Here is a 6,495-nt window from a genome sequence, read left to right as displayed (position 1 = left end):
TCATCTACTCTCCCCATCTTTCATCTCTCACTCCTGCCTCCCTTTATCCAATCCTACCAGGGGCTGTGGAACCCCCAGCTAGCACATAACGTTCTCAGAACCATATGTTTCTTAGAGCTTGGTGAGAGCATGTTTGTCCTGTGGTTATTTTGCATAGAACCTTCCCACAACATTCTGGGAATGGTGCAAGATACCCAGCTAGCACATAATGTTCTGAGAACCATATTTTTTCTTAGGTCGGAATTTCAGTACTTCAGCATAATGCTTCCTACAGATTTCCCCATAGTTCTATTTAAAGTAATGTCATTGTTCAGACAACGTTATTCTGTGGGAATATCAGGACTTCAGCATAATGCTTCCTACAGGTTTCCCCATAGTTCTATTTAAAGTAATGTCATTGTTCAGACAACGTTCAGACAACGTGGGAATATCAGGACTTCAGCATAACGTTTTATGCAGGTTTCCTCATGATTCTATTTAAAGTCACGTTCTCAGAACATTAAGAAAATGTTCTATAAAAAACACAACATTAGTGACGTTCAAAGATTTTTTTATTTTTTTATTTTTTTTATTTTTTTTATTTTTTTTTACCTTTATTTAACCAGGCAAGTCAGTTAAGAACAAATTCTTATTTTCAATGACGGCCTGGGAACAGTGGGTTAACTGCCTGTTCAGGGGCAGAACGACAGATTTGTACCTTGTCAGGTCGGGGGTTTGAACTCGCAACCTTCCGGTTACTAGTCCAACGCTCTAACCACTAGGCTACCCTGCCGCCCCGAATGTTCAAAACAGTTAACCTAAGCTAGCAGTGTTATTAAAATTGTTATTGAAACGTTCTCAGAACGTTATATAATTATGTCAAATAACCAAGATTTTCCATTCTCAGAAGTTAAAACCTCCCAGGAAACCTTTCAGGGAACCAGAGTAAAATGTTCTCAGAACCTCCCTGGAACCAGAGTAAAACATTCTCAGAACCTCCCTGGAACCAGAGTAAAACGTTCTCAGAACCTCCCTGGAACCAGAGTAAAACGTTCTCAGAACCTCCCTGGAACCAGAGTAAAACGTTCTCAGAACCTCCCTGGAACCAGAGTAAAACGTTCTCAGAACCTCCCTGGAACCAGAGTAAAACGTTCTCAGAACCTCCCTGGAACCAGAGTAAAATGTTCTCAGAACCTCCCTGGAACCAGAGTAAAATGTTCTCAGAACCTCCCTACAGCCTAAAAATGACCATTCCCAGAACGGACAGGAAACTTGTGCTTCGTTCCCAGAAGCAATGGGGAAACCAAACATGTACGTTCCCACAACTTCCAAGGAAATAAATGTGCTAACTGGGCTCTGATCAGTCCTGGAGGGATCTATCTCCATCCCCCCTTGGTCAGGGCAGGGTAAAGGGCTATGTGGGAGGCCAGAGGAAAGGGGTGTAGGGGTCTGCCTGTCCCTGGGGCTAGGCCTGCAAGGACTGGGGAGGGATTGTGAAGGGGTGAGTTGCCCTCTAGCCTTCACTGTGTTTTGGGTTTTATTCTGATTGACTACATTATTCCATTCTAATGTCCACCCTGTATAGACCGTTCACTGACGCTGATGGGGATATTAGGCTTTTAATGGCTTAAGCTACAATCTTTAGACCTATCATCATCATCATCTTCCACCTGGTAATCAATCAATTACGATTTTAATTGTATTATTATACAAATAAACATGTCAGTATGTTTTCTTCTTATGAAACAGAAGTGCATCATTTCTAAGATTGTACTGAGTTTCAGTTCATATAAGGAAATCAGTCAATTGAAAAACATTGATTGGGCCCTAATCTATGGATTTCACAGGACTGGGAATGTTCACATTCAATCCCATTTAAAAGTAGATTTATACAGATGTTCATAGAAAGAATATACACAGTTTAGAGATGATCACAGTTTAGAGATGATCACAGTCAGATATGATCACAGTCAGATATGATCACAGTTTAGAGATGATCGCAGTCAGAGATGATCACAGTCAGAGATGATCGCAGTCAGAGATGATCACAGTTTAGAGATGATCGCAGTTTAGAGATGATCGCAGTCAGAGATGATCACAGTTTAGAGATGATCACAGTTTAGAGATGATCACAGTCAGAGATGATCGCAGTCAGAGATGATCACAGTCAGAGATGATCACAGTCAGAGATGATCACAGTTTAGAGATGATCACAGTTTAGAGATGATCGCAGTTTAGAGATGATCGCAGTTTAGAGATGATCGCAGTCAGAGATGATCACAGTTTAGAGATGATCACAGTTTAGAGATGATCGCAGTTTAGAGATGATCACAGTCAGAGATGATCACAGTTTAGAGATGATCGCAGTTTAGAGATGATCGCAGTTAGATGATCCGAGGGTCTTTACACAAGGTGTTGTTCATATTTTCTCACCCTCTTCAACCCAGTTTGATCTAGATCAAGTAACACTGAAACATGCATGAGATCACCAGCTGTTCCGGACAACTGTGTAATCACTCTCTCCGTAGCCGATGTGTGTAAGACCTTTAAACAGGTCGCCTTTTACAAGGCTTCAAGGCCCGACGGATCATCAGGACGTGTACTGCGAGTATGCGCTGACTAACTGGCAGGTGTCTTCACTGACATTTTCAACCTCTCCCTGTCCGAGTCTGTAATACCAACATGTTTCAAGCAGACCACCATAGTCCCTGTGCCCAAGAACACTAAGGTAACCTGCATGAATGACTACCGACCAGTAGCACTCACGTCTGTAACCTTGAAATGCTTTGAAAGGCTGGTCATGGCTCACATCAACACCATTGTCCCAGAAACCCTAGACCCACTCCAATTTGCATACCTCCCCAACAGATCCACAGATGACGCAGTCTCTATTACACTGCCCTTTCACACCAGGACAAAAGGAACACCTATGTGAGAATGCTGTTCATTGACTACAGCTCAGCGTTCAACACCATAGTTCCCACAAAGCTCATCACTAATCTAAGGATCCTGGGACTAAACACCTCCCTCTGCAACTGGATCCTGGACTTCCTGCTGCTGCTCTCTGTTATTATTTATGCATAGTCACTTTAATAACTCTACCTACATGTACATATTACCTCAATTACCTCGACACCGGTGTCCCTGCACATTGACTCTGTACCGGTACCCCCTGTATATAGCCTCCACATTGACTCTGTACCGGTACCCCCTGTATATAGCCTCCGCATTGACTCTGTACCGGTACACCCTGTATATAGCCTCCACATTGACTCTGTACCGGTACCCCCTGTATATAGCCTCCACATTGACTCTGTACCGGTACCCCCTGTATATAGCCTCCACATTGACTCTGTACCGGTACCCCCTGTATATAGCCTCCACATTGACTCTGTACCAGTACCCCCTGTTTATAGCTTCCACATTGACTCTGTACCGTAACACCCTGTATATAGACTCCACATTGACTCTGTACCGTAATACCCTGTATATAGCCTCCATATTGACTCTGTACCGATACCCCCTGTATATAGCCTCCACATTGACTCTGTACAGTAATACCCTGTATATAGCCTCCACATTGACTCTGTACCAGTAGCCCCTGTATATAGCCTCCACATTGACTCTGTACCAGTAGCCCCTGTATATAGCCTCCACATTGACTCTGTACCAGTAGCCCCTGTATATAGCCTCCACATTGACTCTGTACCAGTAGCCCCTGTATATAGCCTCCACATTGACTCTGTACCGGTACCCCCTGTATATAGTCTCCACATTGACTCTGTACCAGTAGCCCCTGTATATAGCCTCCACATTGACTCTGTACCAGTAGCCCCTGTATATAGCCTCCACATTGACTCTGTACCGGTACCCCCTGTATATAGCCTCCACATTGACTCTGTACCAGTACCCCCTGTTTATAGCCTCCACATTGACTCTGTACCGTAACACCCTGTATATAGACTCCACATTGACTCTGTACCGGTACCCCCTGTATATAGCCTCCACATTGACTCTGTACTGGTACCCCCTGTATATAGTCTCCACATTGACTCTGTACCGGTACCCCCTGTATATAGCCTCCACATTGACTCTGTACTGGTACCCCCTGTATATAGCCTCCACATTGACTCTGTACCGGTACCCCCTGTATGTAGTCTCCACATTGACTCTGTACCGGTACCCCCTGTATGTAGTCTCCACATTGACTCTGTACCGGTACCCCCTGTATATAGCCTCCACATTGACTCTGTACCAGTAGCCCCTGTATATAGTCTCCACATTGACTCTGTACCGGTACCCCCTGTATATAGCCTCCACATTGACTCTGTACCAGTAGCCCCTGTTTATAGCCTCCACATTGACTCTGTACCAGTAGCCCCTGTATATATCTCTTACTTTTGGGGGGATTTTCTTAAAACTGCATAGTTGGTTAAGGGGCTTGTAAATAAGCATTTCACTGTAAGAAAAATGCCTGTTGTATTCAGCGCATGTGACAAATACAAATTGATTTGATTTAAAAAAGGTCACCTAAACCAGTTTGATCTAGTTCTATTAAAGGCACCCTTTAGATAAACCAGTTTGATCTAGTTCTATTAAAGGCCCCCTCTAGATAAACCAGTTTGATCTAGTTCTATTAAAGGCACCCTTTAGATAAACCAGTTTGATCTAGTTCTATTAAAGGCCCCCTCTAGATAAACCAGTTTGATCTAGTTCTATTAAAGGCACCCTTTAGATAAACCAGTTTGATCTAGTTCTATTAAAGGCACCCTTTAGATAAACCAGTTTGATCTAGTTCTATTAAAGGCACCCTTTAGATAAACCAGTTTGATCTAGTTCTATTAAAGGCCCCCTCTAGATAAACCAGTTTGATCTAGTTCTATTAAAGGCACCCTTTAGATAAACCAGTTTGATCTAGTTCTATTAAAGGCCCCCTCTAGATAAACCAGTTTGATCTAGTTCTATTAAAGGCACCCTTTAGATAAACCAGTTTGATCTAGTTCTATTAAAGGCACCCTCTAGATAAACCAGTTTGATCTAGTTCTATTAAAGGCACCCTTTAGATAAACCAGTTTGATCTAGTTCTATTAAAGGCACCCATTAGCTAAACCAGTTTGATCTAGTTCTGTTCCTGATGGATTAATTGTTTATTTTTCTGCTGAAAGGGTAAGTGTAATTTCCCCCCCCCCAAAAAAAATAAATTTATTCATAAACTCTTTTTTTTTCTCCAAACAATTTCGTTTATTTAGTTCCTTACTCCGTTTTAAAGGCGAGATCTCACATTGAATTTAAATCATTCTCAGTTACTCCCATGCGTTGGTTCTATACTATTGGAATGAAACCAGTCCCTCATTTAAGTTCTTGATGCTCTCAGACGGGATCATTTGGGATTTAATTATTACGTTTCCAGTATCCTCGCAACGCCATGTATCGGTCACTGTCAGTTTGAATTAAAGAAACGCCATGTATCGATCACTGTCAGCTTGAATTAAAGAAACGCCATGTATCGATCACTGTCAGTTTGTATTAAAGAAACGCCATGTATCGGTCACTGTCAGTTTGTATTAAAGAAACGCCATGTATCGATCACTGTCAGCTTGAATTAAAGAAACGCCATGTATCGATCACTGTCAGTTTGAATTAAAGAAACGCCATGTATCGATCACTGTCAGTTTGAATTAAAGAAACGCCATGTATCGGTCACTGTCAGTTTGAATTAAAGAAACGCCATGTATCGATCACTGTCAGTTTGAATTAAAGAAACGCCATGTATCGATCACTGTCAGCTTGAATTAAAGAAACGCCATGTATCGATCACTGTCAGTTTGAATTAAAGAAACGCCATGTATCGATCACTGTCAGCTTGAATTAAAGAAACGCCATGTATCGATCACTGTCAGCTTGAATGAAAGAAACGCCATGTATCGATCACTGTCAGCTTGAATGAAAGAAACGCCATGTATCGATCACTGTCAGTTTGTATTAAAGAAACGCCATGTATCGATCACTGTCAGTTTGAATTAAAGAAACGCCATGTATCGATCACTGTCAGCTTGAATTAAAGAAACGCCATGTATCGATCACTGTCAGTTTGAATTAAAGAAACGCCATGTATCAATCACTGTCAGCTTGAATTAAAGAAACGCCATGTATCGATCACTGTCAGTTTGAATTAAAGAAACGCCATGTATCGATCACTGTCAGTTTGAATTAAAGAAACGCCATGTATCGATCACTGTCAGTTTGTATTAAAGAAACGCCATGTATCGATCACTGTCAGCTTGAATTAAAGAAACGCCATGTATCGATCACTGTCAGTTTGTATTAAAGAAACGCCATGTATCGATCACTGTCAGCTTGAATTAAAGAAACGCCATGTATCGATCACTGTCAGCTTGAATTAAAGAAACGCCATGTATCGATCACTGTCAGTTTGTATTAAAGAAACGCAATGTATCAATCAATGTCACTTCAAAGCAAAATATAGGGATGTCACTTTTCTGAAATCTCGGCGCT

This window comes from Oncorhynchus mykiss, chromosome 9 (genome assembly GCF_057628025.1).
Source record: "Oncorhynchus mykiss isolate SJ-2025 chromosome 9, ASM5762802v1, whole genome shotgun sequence".
NCBI lineage: Eukaryota > Metazoa > Chordata > Actinopteri > Salmoniformes > Salmonidae > Oncorhynchus > Oncorhynchus mykiss.
Note: the sequence above shows the minus strand (reverse complement) of the source record.